Raw genomic sequence first — 24,151 nt, forward strand, 5'->3', positions numbered from 1 at the left:
AAAGCCTAAAGCAAAAAAAGCGACTCCATCATCATCAACTGCTGCTAAAAAAGTTACTGCAAAATCATCAGCGGCATCAAAAAAAGCACCAGTTAAAGCAAAACCAGCAAAAAGTACAAAATCCGCTGCCAAAAGTAGCCCTGCTCGTAAACCGAAAGCACCAAAAGCTAAGAAAGCTTCTGTTGCCAAATCATCTCCTACAAAAATTAAAAAAGCAGCACCAAAAAAGAAATGATCTGTTACTTTAATAATATATTGAAATATTTCATTATTTTTGCTAAAAAATGAAAATAACATAGGCCTTAATACAGGCCACAAATTAATATTTGATAAGAGTAAATTATTTTTTGTATAAATATTTTATAAAATAATAGTTTAGAAACATTTGCCACAGTCAGTACCACGGATGGGTGGCCACTTGAGAATACTGTGTGCGGTTGCATTTTTATTTAAAATATATGGTATAATAAATAAGTATATATTTAAATTGATTACTTCATTGAAAATTTTAATAATATACTTTAATATTAATGATATTTATGAAAAATATATATTTGTAAAAATTTTCATTTATTACTGGTAACAGCCATACCACGTTGAAAACACCGGTTCTCGTCCATTATCTGTACAGCGTTCATACAGTACAGTACAGTGAATTGTTGAAGCAAATTATTGTATAACTACATTCAAAGCGAAAACAATTTCATACACACACCTACAGAACAAGTTAAATCAAATATAAAAAAGTATAAAAACAAACTATAAAATAAGTGACGGGCGTAGCCAAACAAAAAAAAGGGGGCGACCGAGTCGCTCCCCTGCTATCACTAAAGTTTTAAAAGTGCAACCCGATGACGTCGGAATACAACAAAGCACCGAAGAAGAAGCCAACAAAATAGAAAAAATAGTTAGTGAAAATAGCGAGAACACAAGTGCAGTGCCTCCAAGAATGGAAAACCAAAACAAAAACAATATACAAAACATTTTCAAAAAACAAACAGAAGTGCAAGTGCAAGTGCCCACAAAAAACAGATTTAATCCCCTAACCACTGAAGAAGGTCAAATAGCGGAAGATGTGGAACAAGAAGACACAGACCCAAAAGAAATTAATGAAAATGACAAAAACACAGAAAGGACACAAGGAGGTAAGAATAAACCACCTCCAATTGTTATACACAGCACTCCAAATAACCATAAGGAGTTCATGGAGCAAATAAAGGAACATGTGAAAAAGGGATTCCATGTGAAATACACGTTCAAAAAAAACGAATCTATTCATCCATGACTCAAATGAATATAAAAACTACGTCAAAATGCTGGACAACGAAAACATGGAGTTCCATACATACACGGAAAGGACAGAAAAACACCACGCCTTCGTATTGGTCGGGCTACCAAGAGGAATCGACGAAGAGGAAATTAAGCAAGACATAGAGAAATGCCTCAAAACAAACATTATTAAAGTATATCCAATGAGATCCTCCTACAGATCTCTATATCTTGTGATCACCGGACAAAGCACGTCCCTAAAACAACTAACCCAAGAAGTTAAATATGTGTACAACGTAAAAATTACCTGGGAAAGGCACAGGAACGCCAAACTAATTATCCAGTGTCACAGATGTCAGGCCTGGTCACATGCCACTACGAACTGTAGAATGAACCCAAAGTGCCTAAAATGCGCAGGACCTCACTGGAGCCGTGACTGTACAATAAAAGAAAACACGGAAGAAAATAAAAAACTTTTAAAATGTGCAAACTGTGAAAATAACCACCCGGCAAACTCTACAGAATGCCGAATTTATATCAACAAAATCGAGCAGATAGAAAGGAGAAGAAAAACAAACACGGTCCCTGTAAGAAATCAACAAAAATTCGTGCCAGCACCACTACCTCCAACAAATGTCTGGGCAATGGGAAACCCATTCACTCAAAATGATAGACCCACCCAAGTGTACGCTCATGTACACAGCCAAGCACCAACACAAACAACATCCATATCTACTACTACTAACATAAACAATTTGGTAAGTGAGTTTGACACATTAAACAAATTAATAGATGTAGAAAGAATGCTAAAATATGTAAAAGACCTAAACCATGACCTTATGAAATGCAAAAACGAATTAGAGAAATTCATGGTTTTCAACAACTTTTGCACAAAAAATTTTAGCCAATGTCCGCCGTAAAATGTGCGACATGGAATGCTAATGGGCTACGCCAAAACCTTGGTGAACTTAGATCGTTCATCAGAGAACAAAAGGTGGACATTATGATGATAAATGAAACCAAATTATCAGGAGAACATAAAATAAAAATTAGAAATTTTAATATAATTAGGAAAGATAGAACAACACAAGGCGGAGGTGTAGCAATAATAATAAAAAATAGCATTCCGTTTCGCACAATTGAAATCAATGGTTCCGTATCCATAGAATGCGTCGGAATCGAACTATTAAATAATATAAAAATTATTGCAGTGTATAACACTCCCGCTAACAAGTTCCCCACGGAGGATCTAGCAAAATTGTTCAGGATGGGTAACAAAATATTAGTAATAGGTGATCTTAATGCTCGCCATACGGCATGGAAGAATCATGTATCAAACACAAACGGACGAACATTACATAAATTCACTAACGACAATAACATCGTCATCCAACACACAGACAACCCCACACATTTTCCAACTAACGGAATGACACCCACCTTCATTGATCTTGTGATTAATAAAAATGTTAACAACATCACGCACCCAACCTCAATACCAGAGTTATCATCAGACCACAACCCGGTAATATTTAATATTACAAACTTAAATAAAGACAACACCAAACACATTGTCACTTCCTATAAATCAACCGATTGGGCAGAGTTTAGAAAAAAATTAAATTCAACAATAAAAATCAATAATAAAATAAACAATGCCCAAGAAGTTGATCAGGAAATAGATAACTTCACAAAAGGGGTGCAACAAGTCCAAAAAGCTCACAGCCGACGGGTCGTGATAGTTGATAACAGGTATCTCCCTGATGATAACACAAAAAACTTAATCAAATATAAAAATGCGATGAGGAAACTGTACTAAAAAAGATTTATACCAGGCCTCAAAGCAGATATAAACAAAATCACGAAAATGATCAGGAGGAACATTAAAAACAAGATCAATGAACAGTGGGAAAAAACACTAACGGACTTACGACCCGGTGACAGAACAATGTGGCGAATAACGAAGACGTTTAAAAAACCGAGACAACAAATCCCCACAATCACCACGAACGATAATAATTACATGACGGACAAAGACAAAGCTGACATAATAAGTGAAACTTTAGAGGAGATCCAGACTAACGAACAGACTACTCCACTAGAAGAGGACATAAAACGAAGAATACATGAATTCTTTCATACCACACAAACACCACAAAACAACACCAAAATAAAGCTCACAACCCCCCAAGAAATTAAAAACATAATTAAAACCCTCCCAAATAACAAAGCCCCAGGACAAGACGGGATAGACACCAAAATAATCAAAAACTTTACCACCAAAGCTATAGTACAACTTCAGTACATAATAAATGCAATCCTGAGGATAGGATACTTCCCTGAGTCCTGGAGAACGGCAATAGTGATCCCAGTACCGAAACCTAACAAGGATCATAGTAATCCCAAAAATTACAGACCAATAAGCCTCCTGAGCACGCTGTCCAAGATAGCGGAAAAAGTCATTTTGGAAAGAATAAACAAGATAAGTCAGTCCAAAAATATAATAATACACGAACAATTCGGATTCAGAAGTGGTCATGGCACTTGCATGCAAGTTGCCAGAATAGCAAGTGACATAATACAAAATTTTAACAAAAGTAACGTCACGGCCATGGCCCTTCTGGATATTGAGAAAGCCTTTGACACGGTATATATTGATGGACTGATTTACAAACTAATAAATTATGACTTCCCAAGATGGCTGATAGCACTACTGGACAGTTACCTCAGAGGAAGGGGATTCTATGTAAAAATAAACAACAGCACATCGAAACTCCGACACCCAAAAGCAGGTGTGCCACAAGGATCGGTACTTGGGCCCATATTGTTCACCTACTTTATTAATGATATCCCAAAATTTGCCAAAACAAAAACTGCGATATACGCGGATGACACTGCCGTGTACGCCCACTCCTTTAGTGCTCAGGTGGCAACAAAACAACTACAAATACACCTGGATATGATACTAAAGTTTGCCAGGGACTGGAAAATCAAAATAAATAACAGCAAAACTGAACATATAATTTTTAGCAAAAAATTTACAAATGTCAAAATCTACGATCCACTTAAGGTAGACGGCGTAGCCATAGTCCCTGCCAAGCACAAAGTAAAGTACCTAGGTGTGTACCTTGATAGGACATTATCGTTTGTCCCACATATCAACCACCTGATCAGTAGGGGAAATGGGTGTATACGACAACTATACCCACTCCTGAACAAATACAGCAAACTCAGCACCAAAAATAAAAAAATGTTATACACTGCAATAATAAGACCAACTATAACCTACGGAGCCCCTGTGTGGAACAGCGTTTCAGACACGACATATCTAAGACTGCAACGTATACAGAACAAATGCCTCCGACTTACACTAAACAAAGATAGATACGCTAGAATACAAGACATACATAGAGAGACAGACATACCGACAATCAAAGACTATACCAAACATGTAACGCATTCTTTCTACACTAAGTTGATTAAAAACAGCTACTTAACCAAAAATATGGTGAAGTCAAACTCACTAACCAAAAAACACAAACAAATATATACAAAATATTTAAATAATGTATAACAAAATATTTTACAGTAAATAATAAAGATAAAATACCCATTCCTTACAAGAGCCTGTGGCGTCGTGCCAGCGTTCCCGACTGGCACTCCGAAAGCAGGCGTTCAAGTCCCACGCAAGGCATTAAATTTTTTTTTCTTTTTAAATCTAATTTTACATGCAAAAACACATAGGCAATGGGCAATATAAGTTTGCCACAGCTATTGCCTAAAACATAAAACAGGTTTTTAAAAATTTTCCTGTAAAGAGCATATCAACAAAAATTAACTTAACATATACCTGCTCAAACAAATAAATTAAATATCATAAGCATAATTGCGACACAGCAATCTGCATGAAAGAAAAATAAGTTAGGATGAAAGCCTTTTAAGGCTAATAACCTATAATAGTAAATAAAAGTTTTGTAATATATGTTATGTATGTAATGTATTGTATTTTTAAATGTTGATTAATAAACTGTTTTTGAATTTGAATTTGAATTGGTTCTCGTCCGATCACCGAAGTTAAGCAACATTGGGCACAGTCAGTACTTGGATGGGTGACCGCTTGGGAACACTGTGTGCGGTTGCCTTTTTATATTAAAAATATAAATTATTTTTCTTCTGTTTTTTTTTTTTACACACCATATATAAATATATGTTATTTATAAATGTAAACCTTTTATATTATTCGTCAACAAATAAATATTATTTTTTGTATAAAATTTTATTGCATTTATAACTCATATCATGGTTACTTTAAAGCGAGAAGTTTTTTTAATATTTCAAATGAATATAAAATAATATAAATTTTATGAAATTTATTTATTTTTAGAAATAGCAATCGCTTATAATTATAACAAAATTTTAATAATGTTTAATTTTATTTCAATAATTTATATATATATTTTTTAATAAAAATAATATACTCTTATTTAATAATATATGTTGGTCCTATATATAGGACCGAAAATATTTCTTATTTGTTTTTTTTTTTTTTTAAATTGTCATTTAAAACGCTTATGCACGTTCTCCACGAATACGTCTTGCCAATTGTATATCCTTAGGCATAATTGTAACACGCTTTGCATGAATTGCGCATAAATTGGTATCTTCAAGTAAACCTACTAAATAGGCTTCACTAGCTTCTTGTAATGCCATAACAGCTGAACTTTGGAAACGTAAATCGGTTTTAAAATCTTGTGCAATTTCACGTACTAAACGTTGGAATGGTAATTTACGAATTAACAATTCAGTACTTTTTTGATAACGACGAATTTCTCGTAAAGCTACTGTACCAGGACGATATCTGTGTGGTTTTTTTACTCCACCAGTTGCTGGTGCACTTTTACGTGCAGCTTTCGTTGCTAATTGTTTTCTTGGTGCTTTACCACCAGTTGATTTACGTGCAGTTTGCTTGGTTCTAGCCATTTTCAAATAATAATGTTTTTACAAAAAAACACACAATTTTAAAAATTATATTCGATAATTTGATACTACAAAGTCAAATGTTTAAATGCGAAATAAATGTGTTGTATTTATATTTATATGAAATTTCAAAATTTTTGTTGTTATATCCTATTGGATAGCTATCAGAGTATGGACTAATCAAATTGTATAGGCGTGGCTTAAAAAATCTTTAATGCTTTATATAAAAAGGCACAATTGTACCGGCGCTCACATACATTACAATACTTGTGAGGTTAACACACGTGTTATCCGTTCGTTAAAATATTGTAAATAATTTTTTATTAAAATGACTGGCAGAGGAAAAGGTGGAAAGGGTCTTGGAAAAGGGGGTGCAAAACGTCATAGAAAAGTTTTGCGTGATAATATCCAAGGTATTACAAAACCTGCAATTCGTCGTTTAGCACGACGAGGTGGAGTAAAACGTATCTCTGGTTTAATTTATGAAGAAACACGTGGTGTACTTAAAGTATTCCTTGAAAATGTTATTCGGGATGCTGTTACATATACTGAACACGCAAAACGTAAAACAGTTACAGCTATGGATGTTGTATATGCATTAAAACGACAAGGTCGTACTTTGTATGGTTTTGGAGGTTAAGAAAATATAATAATTTACTTAAAATATTTAGTAAATTTATTAAAGAATATTTAATACATCCGATAAATTTAAACAGGCTTTCCTTTTTGGGAAGCCACTAATTTTATTTATATAAGAGTAAATAAATTTGTTAATAAATATAACATATTATATAATTTGTTTACAACAAATTATTTTGTTTATAACATACATTACCAAATATTTTTTTTTTTTTTTTTTTTTTTAATATATCTGCAATAATAAATTATAATTTGTATATTATCTATTTTATTTTACAATAACTTATTGAATTTTTGAAAAAATTTTATTATAAATTAATATACTATTATATTTTTTATATATACAAGTTAAGAGTAACAAGTATCGATAGGAGATTATCGAATTTATAACTAATAAAACATTTCGCCTTAATCAAAGAAAATAAATATTTTGCTATACCATTTGTTATACTTTCAATAAATAATTTATTATTAAATTTTTATTATTTCATTTATTTTTTAAAATTATTAAAAATATTTTTCTAATAATTATAAGCGTACATAAACAAGTAGTAAATGTAAAATGAAAATAATAAAGGTAATGTAATGCATTTGCATTACACTGATTTACGATATATATTCCGATATCCTTTATTATATTTAAAATTAATAATATTGATATACTAATAATAGATATATTCAAGCTATTAATATATAAAATTTTATATTAAATATGATATTAATAATTGTTTATTTTATTTTTTTGTATATATAAAAATAATTTACTCTTATTTAAAAAATTTGATGGCTCTCTTAAAAAGAGAGCCGTTTTTATATGTTGATGTATTTTTATGTTATCAATTAAATAATATTTTCGATTTATTTATTTTGAACTTGTATATTTTGTAACAGCTTTAGTACCTTCACTAACAGCGTGCTTTGCCAATTCACCAGGTAATAATAATCGAACTGCGGTTTGAATTTCCCGACTTGTGATTGTTGAACGTTTATTATAATGTGCTAAACGTGATGCTTCAGCAGCAATACGTTCAAAAATATCATTAACAAAACTGTTCATGATACTCATAGCTTTACTAGAGATACCAGTATCAGGATGCACTTGTTTTAATACTTTGTAAATGTAAATTGCATATGATTCCTTGCGCTTCCTCTTCTTTTTCTTATCACTCTTTGATATATTTTTTTGAGCTTTGCCAGCTTTTTTTTCTGCTTTTCCACTTGTTTTTGGTGGCATTGTTACAAACAATTAATATACACAGATAGTTACAGAACACCAGTCAGTATATGTATGAGCGTGTCGTGTATACAACTAGCGTATTATATACGCGAAGATGGATATAACAATAAAAATGAATACTACTCTCTGATTGGCTGAAAATAATACTATAAGGTGATTGGTTTATTTTTAAAGTTTTATATTTTATAAATATTATAAATTAAAATACCCAAATAACATTTTAAACATTTATGTTACAATCCCCGTAACGTACACATCTGTGTGATTATATTTACAAAAAAAAATATTAATTAAATAAATTTATTCGCTATGTCTGGACGAGGTAAAGGTGGTAAAGTAAAGGGAAAGGCAAAGTCAAGATCAAGCCGAGCAGGATTACAATTTCCTGTTGGAAGAATTCACAGATTATTACGAAAAGGAAATTATGCTGAACGAGTAGGTGCTGGTGCCCCAGTATATTTGGCTGCTGTTATGGAATATTTGGCTGCAGAAGTTCTCGAGTTAGCTGGTAATGCTGCCCGTGATAACAAAAAAACACGTATCATTCCACGTCATTTACAATTGGCAATTCGTAATGATGAAGAATTAAATAAATTATTATCTGGTGTAACAATTGCTCAAGGTGGTGTATTACCAAACATTCAAGCAGTGTTATTACCAAAGAAAACTGAAAAGAAAGCATAAATTAAAAACATTGCATTAATTTTTATAATAATAATACATCGATCATAGGCCTTTTAATAAAAGGCCACAAATTTATTTAAAATAAGAGTAAAAATTATTTTTATAAATAATATATTATAATATTTTTTTAAAGAATCAATTTAAATAATTATAAATTAATGATTCTTTTTTTTTTTTTTTTTTTTTTATATGTTATTATGGAAATAATTCATCATATTATGATGACATTTAGGTAACATATTATAAGAATATTCATAAAATATTATCAAAATAATATTGTATTATGATGATATTTAGACAAAATATTATAAGAATATACACAAAATATTATCAAAATAATATCATTAGATAACAAAACTGTTCATGATACTCATACCTTTACTAGAGATAAAAGTATCAGGATGCACTTGTATTAATACATATTATCACAACATCACAAAATATTTTTTAAAAGGAAAAATTTTTTTAAAATTATTATAAAATTTGATTGAATTAAATTTCAATTTATTTTTTTAATAATTAAAGAAAAAAAAGAAAAAAAAAGCATATAAACTTTCTATTGAAAATGTTATTTTAAACTAGATGGCCAAGTGAACTTCGTTACACAAACAATATATGACGTATTCGTTATTTAAATAATCAGTATCCTTTGATATTATATCAATACGTTACTCTCTTCTTTTGATACATATTAATAAAATTTCAATTTATAAGATTTTATGTCAATTATATAAATAATATTATAAATTTTCTAAATACATAAGTTAATTAACAAAAAATTTGAATAACAAGATAAATTTATATATGATGTTTTAATACTCGATACTATAATATATCGCATCCGTTACCAATTATTCGGTATCCTTTGATTTATACACAGAATGAACTAAAAATATATATCAAATTTATTTTATTTATTTATATATTTAATATTATTATTATTATTTTATATTACAAAGTTTCTTAACGAAGCTTACAATGATTTCTCATATCGTACTTAACAAAATTATTTAGATCATATAAAATTTAAATTGTTAAAAAATTTGTATATTTATTATTATTATTTATTTTTATTAAAATTACATAACATAAAATTAATAATATTTTAATAATTATATAAATTAATTCTTATTTAAAATAATCTTATATTAATCTCAACAAATACTCTAATAATATATTTTGTCATAAATTTTTTTATATTTAAAATAAATATTATAATATATAAATACTTATATCAGTATAAAATTTCTTTATATAATTATGAAAAAATTAATTTAATAGTTAATTATTGATATTAATGCATAAATAAAAGTATTTTCTAATGAAATATATTTTGTCAATGTTCGATTAACACATTTCATAATAATACGTTTTCATTATTGACAAAAAAAGTTTTTCTAAAAATGAAATCTTATACTATAATATATATATTTATATATTAAATTTTTTAATTATTTATATACTAATAATTTATAATAAATCGATATTAAATAAAAAATAAAAATATATACTTTTTAAGTTTACCTTAAAAATATTATTGTTTTGTATGATTGAAATAATTAATATTAAACTATGTTTATTAATAATTGTTAATAAAAAAATTAAATATATTTTAATTTATAAAATAAATATTATTATTAAATTTATAATTTATTATTTTATATATTATAGAAATTGAAAAAATAAATCATGTTTACTACGACAGTAAATTAGAAATACTATTTAATTTTTATGTGTTTTCTACATGGTACTTTGACTTACATAGGGACTTATATTATTGTGAATAATGATATAATTGAAAACCTTTATTTTTTATTTGATAGAATTATTATATTTTATCATTTAAATATTTATAATAAATACATTATTTTTATAAAGTAAAAAATATGGCCGAAGAAAATTCTACAGCTGTTGCAGCAACTGCGGTTACTGCTGCTTCTACAACACCAACAAAAAAAGCAACAGCTTCTGGTGCTAAACGTACAAAACAACATTCAAAACCAACACATCCACGTACATCAGAAATGGTTGTTAACGCAATTAAAAATTTAAAAGAACGTGGTGGTTCATCATTACAAGCAATTAAAAAATATTTAGCTGCAAATTATAAAGTGGATTCTGATAAAATTTCACTATTTATTAAAAAATATTTAAAAGCTGCTGTAACTGAGGGAGCCTTGGTACAAACTAAAGGTAAAGGTGCATCTGGTTCATTCAAATTGGCTGCTTCCGCTTCATCTAATTCTTCAGCTAAATCAAAAGTATCCAAAAAAGAAAGTGGAGCAAAAGGTTCAGCAAAGAGTGCTAAAAGTAAACGGGCACCAAAAGAAAAGAAAGCCACAACTACATCATTGGCAGCCAAAAAGCCTAAAGCAAAAAAAGCGACTCCATCATCATCAACTGCTGCTAAAAAAGTTACTGCATTATCATCAGCGGCATCAAAAAAAGCACCAGTTAAAGCAAAACCAGCAAAAAGTACAAAATCCGCTGCCAAAAGTAGCCCTGCTCGTAAACCGAAAGCACCAAAAGCTAAGAAAGCTTCTGTTGCCAAATCATCTCCTACAAAAATTAAAAAAGCAGCACCAAAAAAGAAATGATCTGTTACTTTAATAATATATTGAAATATTTCATTATTTTTGCTAAAAAATGAAAATAACATAGGCCTTAATACAGGCCACAAATTAATATTTGATAAGAGTAAATTATTTTTTGTATAAATATTTTATAAAATAATAGTTTAGAAACATTTGCCACAGTCAGTACCACGGATGGGTGGCCACTTGAGAATACTGTGTGCGGTTGCATTTTTATTTAAAATATATGGTATAATAAATAAGTATATATTTAAATTGATTACTTCATTGAAAATTTTAATAATATACTTTAATATTAATGATATTTATGAAAAATATATATTTGTAAAAATTTTCATTTATTACTGGCAACAGCCATACCACGTTGAAAACACCGGTTCTCGTCCATTATCTGTACAGCGTTCATACCGTACAGTACAGTGAATTGTTGAAGCAAATTATTGTATAATTACATTCAAAGCGAAAACAATTTCATACACACACCTACAGAACAAGTTAAATCAAATATAAAAAAGTATAAAAACAAACTATAAAATAAGTGACGGGCGTAGCCAAACAAAAAAAAGGGGGCGACCTAGTCGCTCCCCTGCTATCACTAAAATTTTAAAAGTGCAACCCGATGACGTCGGAATACAACAAAGCACCGAAGAAGAAGCCAACAAAATAGAAAAAATAGTTAGTGAAAATAGCGAGAACACAAGTGCAGTGCCTCCAAGAATGGAAAACCAAAACAAAAACAATATACAAAACATTTTCAAAAAACAAACAGAAGTGCAAGTGCAAGTGCCCACAAAAAACAGATTTAATCCCCTAACCACTGAAGAAGGTCAAACAGAGGAAGATGTGGAACAAGAAGGCACAGACCCAAAAGAAATTAATGAAAATGACAAAAACACAGAAAGGACACAAGGAGGTAAGAATAAACCACCTCCAATTGTTATACACAGCACTCCAAATAACCATAAGGAGTTCATGGAGCAAATAAAGGAACATGTGAAAAAGGGATTCCATGTGAAATACACGTTCAAAAAAACGAATCTATTCATCCATGACTCAAATGAATATAAAAACTACGTCAAAATTCTAGACAACGAAAACATGGAGTTCCATACATACACGGAAAGGACAGAAAAACACCACGCCTTCGTATTGGTCGGGCTACCAAGAGGAATCGACGAAGAGGAAATTAAGCAAGACATAGAGAAATGCCTCAAAACAAACATTATTAAAGTATATCCAATGAGATCCTCCTACAGATCTCTATATCTTGTGATCACCGGACAAAGCACGTCCCTAAAACAACTAACCCAAGAAGTTAAATATGTGTACAACGTAAAAATTACCTGGGAAAGGCACAGGAACGCCAAACTAATTATCCAGTGTCACAGATGTCAGGCCTGGTCACATGCCACTACGAACTGTAGAATGAACCCAAAGTGCCTAAAATGCGCAGGACCTCACTGGAGCCGTGACTGTACAATATAAGAAAACACGGAAGAAAATAAAAAACTTTTAAAATGTGCAAACTGTGAAAATAACCACCCGGCAAACTCTACAGAATGCCGAATTTATATCAACAAAATCGAGCAGATAGAAAGGAGAAGAAAAACAAACACGGTCCCTGTAAGAAATCAACAAAAATTCGTGACAGCACCACTACCTCCAACAAATCCCTGGGCAATGAGAAACCCATTCACTCAAAATGATAGACCCACCCAAGTGTACGCTCATGTACACAGCCAAGCACCAACACAAACAACATCCATATCTACTACTACTAACATAAACAATTTGGTAAGTGAGTTTGACACATTAAACAAATTAATAGATGTAGAAAGAATGCTAAAATATGTAAAAGACCTAAACCATGACCTTATGAAATGCAAAAACGAATTAGAGAAATTCATGGTTTTCAACAACTTTTGCACAAAAAATTTTAGCCAATGTCCGCCGTAAAATGTGCGACATGGAATGCTAATGGGCTACGCCAAAACCTTGGTGAACTTAGATCGTTCATCAGAGAACAAAAGGTGGACATTATGATGATAAATGAAACCAAATTATCAGGAGAACATAAAATAAAAATTAGAAATTTTAATATAATTAGGAAAGATAGAACAACACAAGGCGGAGGTGTAGCAATAATAATAAAAAATAGCATTCCGTTTCGCACATTTGAAATCAATGGTTCCGTATCCATAGAATGCGTCGGAATCGAACTATTAAATAATATAAAAATTATTGCAGTGTATAACACTCCCGCTAACAAGTTCCCCATGGAGGATCTAGCAAAATTGTTCAGGATGGGTAACAAAATATTAGTAATAGGTGATCTTAATGCTCGCCATACGGCATGGAAGAATCATGTATCAAACACAAACGGACGAACATTACATAAATTCACTAACGACAACAACATCGTCATCCAACACACAGACAACCCCACACATTTTCCAACTAACGGAATGACACCCACCTTCATTGATCTTGTGATTAATAAAAATGTTAACAACATCACGCACCCAACCTCAATACCAGAGTTATCATCAGACCACAACCCGGTAATATTTAATATTACAAACTTAAATAAAGACAACACCAAACACATTGTCACTTCCTATAAATCAACCGATTGGGCAGAGTTTAGAAAAAAATTAAATTCAACAATAAAAATCAATAATAAAATAAACAATGCCCAAGAAGTTGATCAGGAAATAGATAACTTCACAAAAGGGGTGCAACAAGTCCAAAAAGCTCACAGCCGACGGGTCGTGATAGTTGATAACAGGTATCTCCCTGATGACAACACAAAAAACTTAATCAAATATAAAAATGCGATGAGGAAACTGTACCAAAAAAGATTTATACCAGGCCTCAAAGCAGATATAAACAAAATCACGAAAATGATCAGGAGGAACATTAAAAACAAGATCAATGAACAGTGGGAAAAAACACTAACGGACTTACGACCCGGTGACAGAACAATGTGGCGAATAACGAAGACGTTTAAAAAACCGAGACAACAAATCCCCACAATCACCACGAACGATAATAATTACATGACGGACAAAGACAAAGCTGACATAATAAGTGAAACTTTAGAGGAGATCCAGACTAACGAACAGACTACTCCACTAGAAGAGGACATAAAACGAAGAATACATGAATTCTTTCATACCACACAAACACCACAAAACAACACCAAAATAAAGCTCACAACCCCCCAAGAAATTAAAAACATAATTAAAACCCTCCCAAATAACAAAGCCCCAGGACAAGACGGGATAGACACCAAAATAATCAAAAACTTTACCACCAAAGCTATAGTACAACTTCAGTACATAATAAATGCAATCCTGAGGATAGGATACTTCCCTGAGTCCTGGAGAACGGCAATAGTGATCCCAGTACCGAAACCTAACAAGGATCATAGTAATCCCAAAAATTACAGACCAATAAGCCTCCTGAGCACGCTGTCCAAGATAGCGGAAAAAGTCATTTTGGAAAGAATAAACAAGATAAGTCAGTCCAAAAATATAATAATACACGAACAATTCGGATTCAGAAGAGGTCATGGCACTTGCATGCAAGTTGCCAGAATAGCAAGTGACATAATACAAAATTTTAACAAAAGTAACGTCACGGCCATGGCCCTTCTGGATATTGAGAAAGCCTTTGACACGGTATATATTGATGGACTGATTTACAAACTAATAAATTATGACTTCCCAAGATGGCTAATAGCACTACTGGACAGTTACCTCAGAGGAAGGGGATTCTATGTAAAAATAAACAACAGCACATCGGAACTCCGACACCCAAAAGCAGGTGTGCCACAAGGATCGGTACTTGGGCCCATATTGTTCACCTACTTTATTAATGATATCCCAAAATTTGCCAAAACAAAAACTGCGATATACGCGGATGACACTGCCGTGTACGCCCACTCCTTTAATGCTCAGGTGGCAACAAAACAACTACAAATACACCTGGATATGATACTGAAGTTTGCCAGGGACTGGAAAATCAAAATAAATAACAACAAAACTGAACATATAATTTTTAGCAAAAAATTTACAAATATCAAAATCTACGATCCACTTAAGGTAGACGGCGTAGCCATAGTCCCTGCCAAGCACAAAGTAAAGTACCTAGGTGTGTACCTTGACAAAACATTATCGTTTGTCCCACATATCAACCACCTGATCAGTAAAGGAAATGGGTGTATACGACAACTTTACCCACTCCTGAACAAATACAGCAAACTCAGCACCAAAAATAAAAAAATGTTATACACTGCAATAATAAGACCAACTATAACCTACGGAGCCCCTGTGTGGAACAGCGTTTCAGACACGACATATCTAAGACTGCAACGTATACAGAACAAATGCCTCCGACTTACACTAAACAAAGATAGATACGCTAGAATACAAGACATACATAGAGAGACAGACATACCGACAATCAAAGACTATACCAAACATGTAACGCATTCTTTCTACACTAAGTTGATTAAAAACAGCTACTTAACCAAAAATATGGTGAAGTCAAACTCACTAACCAAAAAACACAAACAAATATATACAAAATATTTAAATAATGTATAACAAAATATTTTACAGTAAATAATAAAGATAAAATACCCATTCCTTACAAGAGCCTGTGGCGTCGTGCCAGCGTTCCCGACTGGCACTCCGAAAGCAGGCGTTCAAGTCCCACGCAAGGCATTAAATTTTTTTTTTCTTTTTAAATCTAATTTTACATGCAAAAACACATAGGCAATGGGCAATATAAGTTTGCCACAGCTATTGCCTAAAACATAAAACAGGTTTTTAAAAATTTTCCTGTAAAGAGCATATCAACAAAAATTAACTTAACATATACCTGCTCAAACAAAAAAATTAAATATCATAAGCATAATTGCGACACAGCAATCTGCATGAAAGAAAAATAAGTTAGGATGAAAGCCTTTTAAGGCTAATAACCTATAATAGTAAATAAAAGTTTTGTAATATATGTTATGTATGTAATGTATTGTATTTTTAAATGTTGATTAATAAACTGTTTTTGAATTGAATTTGAATTGGTTCTCGTCCGATCACCGAAGTTAAGCAACATTGGGCACAGTCAGTACTTGGATGGGTGACCGCTTGGGAACACTGTGTGCGGTTGCCTTTTTATATTAAAAATATAAATTATTTTTCTTCTGTTTTTTTTTTTTACACACCATATATAAATATATGTTATTTATAAATGTAAACCTTTTATATTATTCGTCAACAAATAAATATTATTTTTTGTATAAAATTTTATTGCATTTATAACTCATATCATGGTTACTTTAAAGCGAGAAGTTTTTTTAATATTTCAAATGAATATAAAATAATATAAATTTTATGAAATTTATTTATTTTTAGAAATAGCAATCGCTTATAATTATAACAAAATTTTAATAATGTTTAATTTTATTTCAATAATTTATATATATATTTTTTAATAAAAATAATATACTCTTATTTAATAATATATGTTGGTCCTATATATAGGACCGAAAATATTTCTTATTTGTTTTTTTTTTTTTTAAATTGTCATTTAAAACGCTTATGCACGTTCTCCACGAATACGTCTTGCCAATTGTATATCCTTAGGCATAATTGTAACACGCTTTGCATGAATTGCGCATAAATTGGTATCTTCAAATAAACCTACTAAATAGGCTTCACTAGCTTCTTGTAATGCCATAACAGCTGAACTTTGGAAACGTAAATCGGTTTTAAAATCTTGTGCAATTTCACGTACTAAACGTTGGAATGGTAATTTACGAATTAACAATTCAGTACTTTTTTGATAACGACGAATTTCTCGTAAAGCTACTGTACCAGGACGATATCTGTGTGGTTTTTTTACTCCACCAGTTGCTGGTGCACTTTTACGTGCAGCTTTCGTTGCTAATTGTTTTCTTGGTGCTTTACCACCAGTTGATTTACGTGCAGTTTGCTTGGTTCTAGCCATTTTCAAATAATAATGTTTTTACAAAAAAACACACAATTTTAAAAATTATATTCGACAATTTGATACTACAAAGTCAAATGTTTAAATGCGAAATAAATGTGTTGTATTTATATTTATATGAAATTTCAAAATTTTTGTTGTTATATCCTATTGGATAGCTATCAGAGTATGGACTAATCAAATTGTATAGGCGTGGCTTAAAAAATCTTTAATGCTTTATATAAAAAGGCACAATTGTACCGGCGCTCACATACATTACAATACTTGTGAGGTTAACACACGTGTTATCCGTTCGTTAAAATATTGTAAATAATTTTTTATTAAAATGACTGGCAGAGGAAAAGGTGGAAAGGGTCTTGGAAAAGGGGGTGCAAAACGTCATAGAAAAGTTTTGCGTGATAATATCCAAGGTATTACAAAACCTGCAATTCGTCGTTTAGCACGACGAGGTGGAGTAAAACGTATCTCTGGTTTAATTTATGAAGAAACACGTGGTGTACTTAAAGTATTCCTTGAAAATGTTATTCGGGATGCTGTTACATATACTGAACACGCAAAACGTAAAACAGTTACAGCTATGGATGTTGTATATGCATTAAAACGACAAGGTCGTACTTTGTATGGTTTTGGAGGTTAAGAAAATATAATAATTTACTTAAAATATTTAGTAAATTTATTAAAGAATATTTAATACATCCGATAAATTTAAACAGGCTTTCCTTTTTGGGAAGCCACTAATTTTATTTATATAAGAGTAAATAAATTTGTTAATAAATATAACATATTATATAATTTGTTTACAACAAATTATTTTGTTTATAACATACATTACCAAATATTTTTATTTTTTTTTTTTTTTTGTAATATATCTGCAATAATAAATTATAATTTGTATATTATCTATTTTATTTTACAATAACTTATTGAATTTTTGAAAAAATTTTATTATAAATTAATATACTATTATATTTTTTATATATACAAGTTAAGAGTAACAAGTATCGATAGGAGATTATCGAATTTATAACTAATAAAACATTTCGCCTTAATCAAAGAAAATAAATATTTTGCTATACCATTTGTTATACTTTCAATAAATAATTTATTATTAAATTTTTATTATTTCATTTATTTTTTAAAATTATTAAAAATATTTTTCTAATAATTATAAGCGTACATAAACAAGTAGTAAATGTAAAATGAAAATAATAAAGGTAATGTAATGCATTTGCATTACACTGATTTACGATATATATTCCGATATCCTTTATTATATTTAAAATTAATAATATTGATATACTAATAATAGATATATTCAAGCTATTAATATATAAAATTTTATATTAAATATGATATTAATAATTGTTTATTTTATTTTTTTGTATATATAAAAATAATTTACTCTTATTTAAAAAATTTGATGGCTCTCTTAAAAAGAGAGCCATTTTTATATGTTGATGTATTTTTATGTTATCAATTAAATAATATTTTCGATTTATTTATTTTGAACTTGTATATTTTGTAACAGCTTTAGTACCTTCACTAACAGCGTGCTTTGCCAATTCACCAGGTAATAATAATCGAACTGCGGTTTGAATTTCCCGACTTGTGATTGTTGAACGTTTATTATAATGTGCTAAACGTGATGCTTCAGCAGCAATACGTTCAAAAATATCATTAACAAAACTGTTCATGATACTCATAGCTTTACTAGAGATACCAGTATCAGGATGCACTTGTTTTAATACTTTGTAAATGTAAATTGCATATGATTCCTTGCGCTTCCTCTTCTTTTTCTTATCACTCTTTGATATATTTTTTTGAGCTTTGCCAGCTTTTTTTTCTGCTTTTCCACTTGTTTTTGGTGGCATTGTTACAAACAATTAATATACACAGATAGTTACAGAACACCAGTCAGTATATGTATGAGCGTGTCGTGTATACAACTAGCGTATTATATACGCGAAGATGGATATAACAATAAAAATGAATACTACTCTCTGATTGGCTGAAAATAATACTATAAGGTGATTGGTTTATTTTTAAAGTTTTATATTTTATAAATATTATAAATTAAAATACCCAAATAACATTTTAAACATTTATGTTACAATCCCCGTAACGTACACATCTGTGTGATTATATTTACAAAAAAAAATATTAATTAAATAAATTTATTCGCTATGTCTGGACGAGGTAAAGGTGGTAAAGTAAAGGGAAAGGCAAAGTCAAGATCAAGCCGAGCAGGATTACAATTTCCTGTTGGAAGAATTCACAGATTATTACGAAAAGGAAATTATGCTGAACGAGTAGGTGCTGGTGCCCCAGTATATTTGGCTGCTGTTATGGAATATTTGGCTGCAGAAGTTCTCGAGTTAGCTGGTAATGCTGCCCGTGATAACAAAAAAACACGTATCATTCCACGTCATTTACAATTGGCAATTCGTAATGATGAAGAATTAAATAAATTATTATCTGGTGTAACAATTGCTCAAGGTGGTGTATTACCAAACATTCAAGCAGTGTTATTACCAAAGAAAACTGAAAAGAAAGCATAAATTAAAAACATTGCATTAATTTTTATAATAATAATACATCGATCATAGGCCTTTTATTAAAAGGCCACAAATTTATTTAAAATAAGAGTAAAAATTATTTTTATAAATAATATATTATAATATTTTTTTAAAGAATCAATTTAAATAATTATAAATTAATGATTCTTTTTTTTTTTTTTTTTTTTTTATATGTTATTATGGAAATAATTCATCATATTATGATGACATTTAGGTAACATATTATAAGAATATTCATAAAAAATTATCAAAATAATATTGTATTATGATGATATTTAGACAAAATATTATAAGAATATACACAAAATATTATCAAAATAATATCATTAGATAACAAAACTGTTCATGATACTCATACCTTTACTAGAGATAAAAGTATCAGGATGCACTTGTATTAATACATATTATCACAACATCACAAAATATTTTTTAAAAGGAAAAATTTTTTTAAAATTATTATAAAATTTGATTGAATTAAATTTCAATTTATTTTTTTAATAATTAAAGAAAAAAAAGAAAAAAAAAGCATATAAACTTTCTATTGAAAATGTTATTTTAAACTAGATGGCCAAGTGAACTTCGTTACACAAACAATATATGACGTATTCGTTATTTAAATAATCAGTATCCTTTGATATTATATCAATACGTTACTCTCTTCTTTTGATACATATTAATAAAATTTCAATTTATAAGATTTTATGTCAATTATATAAATAATATTATAAATTTTCTAAATACATAAGTTAATTAACAAAAAATTTGAATAACAAGATAAATTTATATATGATGTTTTAATACTCGATACTATAATATATCGCATCCGTTACCAATTATTCGGTATCCTTTGATTTATACACAGAATGAACTAAAAATATATATCAAATTTATTTTATTTATTTATATATTTAATATTATTATTATTATTTTATATTACAAAGTTTCTTAACGAAGCTTACAATGATTTCTCATATCGTACTTAACAAAATTATTTAGATCATATAAAATTTAAATTGTTAAAAAATTTGTATATTTATTATTATTATTTATTTTTATTAAAATTACATAACATAAAATTAATAATATTTTAATAATTATATAAATTAATTCTTATTTAAAATAATCTTATATTAATCTCAACAAATACTCTAATAATATATTTTGTCATAAATTTTTTTATATTTAAAATAAATATTATAATATATAAATACTTATATCAGTATAAAATTTCTTTATATAATTATGAAAAAATTAATTTAATAGTTAATTATTGATATTAATGCATAAATAAAAGTATTTTCTAATGAAATATATTTTGTCAATGTTCGATTAACACATTTCATAATAATACGTTTTCATTATTGACAAAAAAAGTTTTTCTAAAAATGAAATCTTATACTATAATATATATATTTATATATTAAATTTTTTAATTATTTATATACTAATAATTTATAATAAATCGATATTAAATAAAAAATAAAAATATATACTTTTTAAGTTTACCTTAAAAATATTATTGTTTTGTATGATTGAAATAATTAATATTAAACTATGTTTATTAATAATTTATTGTTAATAAAAAAATTAAATATATTTTAATTTATAAAATAAATATTATTATTAAATTTATAATTTATTATTTTATATATTATAGAAATTGAAAAAATAAATCATGTTTACTACGACAGTAAATTAGAAATACTATTTAATTTTTATGTGTTTTCTACATGGTACTTTGACTTACATAGGGACTTATATTATTGTGAATAATGATATAATTGAAAACCTTTATTTTTTATTTGATAGAATTATTATATTTTATCATTTAAATATTTATAATAAATACATTATTTTTATAAAGTAAAAAATATGGCCGAAGAAAATTCTACAGCTGTTGCAGCAACTGCGGTTACTGCTGCTTCTACAACACCAACAAAAAAAGCAACAGCTTCTGGTGCTAAACGTACAAAACAACATTCAAAACCAACACATCCACGTACATCAGAAATGGTTGTTAACGCAATTAAAAATTTAAAAGAACGTGGTGGTTCATCATTACAAGCAATTAAAAAATATTTAGCTGCAAATTATAAAGTGGATTCTGATAAAATTTCACCATTTATTAAAAAATATTTAAAAGCTGCTGTAACTGAGGGAGCCTTGGTACAAACTAAAGGTAAAGGTGCATCTGGTTCATTCAAATTGGCTGCTTCCGCTTCATCTAATTCTTCAGCTAAATCAAAAGTATCCAAAAAAGAAAGTGGAGCAAAAGGTTCAGCAAAGAGTGCTAAAAGTAAACGGGCACCAAAAGAAAAGAAAGCCACAACTACATCATTGGCAGCCAAAAAGCCTAAAGCAAAAAAAGCGACTCCATCATCATCAACTGCTGCTAAAAAAGTTACTGCAAAATCATCAGCGGCATCAAAAAAAGCACCAGTTAAAGCAAAACCAGCAAAAAGTACAAAATCCGCTGCCAAAAGTAGCCCTGCTCGTAAACCGAAAGCACCAAAAGCTAAGAAAGCTTCTGTTGCCAAATCATCTCCTACAAAAATTAAAAAAGCAGCACCAAAAAAGAAATGATCTGTTACTTTAATAATATATTGAAATATTTCATTATTTTTGCTAAAAAATGAAAATAACATAGGCCTTAATACAGGCCACAAATTAATATTTGATAAGAGTAAATTATTTTTTGTATAAATATTTTATAAAATAATAGTTTAGAAACATTTGCCACAGTCAGTACCACGGATGGGTGGCCACTTGAGAATACTGTGTGCGGTTGCATTTTTATTTAAAATATATGGTATAATAAATAAGTATATATTTAAATTGATTACTTCATTGAAAATTTTAATAATATACTTTAATATTAATGATATTTATGAAAAATATATATTTGTAAAAATTTTCATTTATTACTGGCAACAGCCATACCACGTTGAAAACACCGGTTCTCGTCCGATCACCGAAGTTAAGCAACATTGGGCACAGTCAGTACTTGGATGGGTGACCGCTTGGGAACACTGTGTGCGGTTGCCTTTTTATATTAAAAATATAAATTATTTTTCTTCTGTTTTTTTTTTTTACACACCATATATAAATATATGTTATTTATAAATGTAAACCTTTTATATTATTCGTCAACAAATAAATATTATTTTTTGTATAAAATTTTATTGCATTTATAACTCATATCATGGTTACTTTAAAGCGAGAAGTTTTTTTAATATTTCAAATGAATATAAAATAATATAAATTTTATGAAATTTATTTATTTTTAGAAATAGCAATCGCTTATAATTATAACAAAATTTTAATAATGTTTAATTTTATTTCAATAATTTATATATATATTTTTTAATAAAAATAATATACTCTTATTTAATAATATATGTTGGTCCTATATATAGGACCGAAAATATTTCTTATTTGTTTTTTTTTTTTTAAATTGTCATTTAAAACGCTTATGCACGTTCTCCACGAATTCGTCTTGCCAATTGTATATCCTTAGGCATAATTGTAACACGCTTTGCATGAATTGCGCATAAATTGGTATCTTCAAATAAACCTACTAAATAGGCTTCACTAGCTTCTTGTAATGCCATAACAGCTGAACTTTGGAAACGTAAATCGGTTTTAAAATCTTGTGCAATTTCACGTACTAAACGTTGGAATGGTAATTTACGAATTAACAATTCAGTACTTTTTTGATAACGACGAATTTCTCGTAAAGCTACTGTACCAGGACGATATCTGTGTGGTTTTTTTACTCCACCAGTTGCTGGTGCACTTTTACGTGCAGCTTTCGTTGCTAATTGTTTTCTTGGTGCTTTACCACCAGTTGATTTACGTGCAGTTTGCTTGGTTCTAGCCATTTTCAAATAATAATGTTTTTACAAAAAAACACACAATTTTAAAAATTATATTCGACAATTTGATACTACAAAGTCAAATGTTTAAATGCGAAATAAATGTGTTGTATTTATATTTATATGAAATTTCAAAATTTTTGTTGTTATATCCTATTGGATAGCTATCAGAGTATGGACTAATCAAATTGTATAGGCGTGGCTTAAAAAATCTTTAATGCTTTATATAAAAAGGCACAATTGTACCGGCGCTCACATACATTACAATACTTGTGAGGTTAACAC

General features: G+C 29.2%; 1 non-coding gene across 1 annotated transcript; it reads left to right on the forward strand.

Moving 5' to 3' along the window:
* Nucleotides 1–22,917: 22,917 nt before the first annotated feature.
* Nucleotides 22,918–23,036, forward strand: LOC123303188. The gene has a single exon (XR_006535602.1). It is a non-coding gene; the product is annotated as a 5S ribosomal RNA (ribosomal RNA).
* The last annotated feature ends 1,115 nt before the right edge of the window (nucleotides 23,037–24,151 follow it).

The sequence above is a fragment of the Chrysoperla carnea genome, chromosome X (genome assembly GCF_905475395.1).
Source record: "Chrysoperla carnea chromosome X, inChrCarn1.1, whole genome shotgun sequence".
Taxonomy (NCBI): Eukaryota; Metazoa; Arthropoda; class Insecta; order Neuroptera; family Chrysopidae; genus Chrysoperla; species Chrysoperla carnea.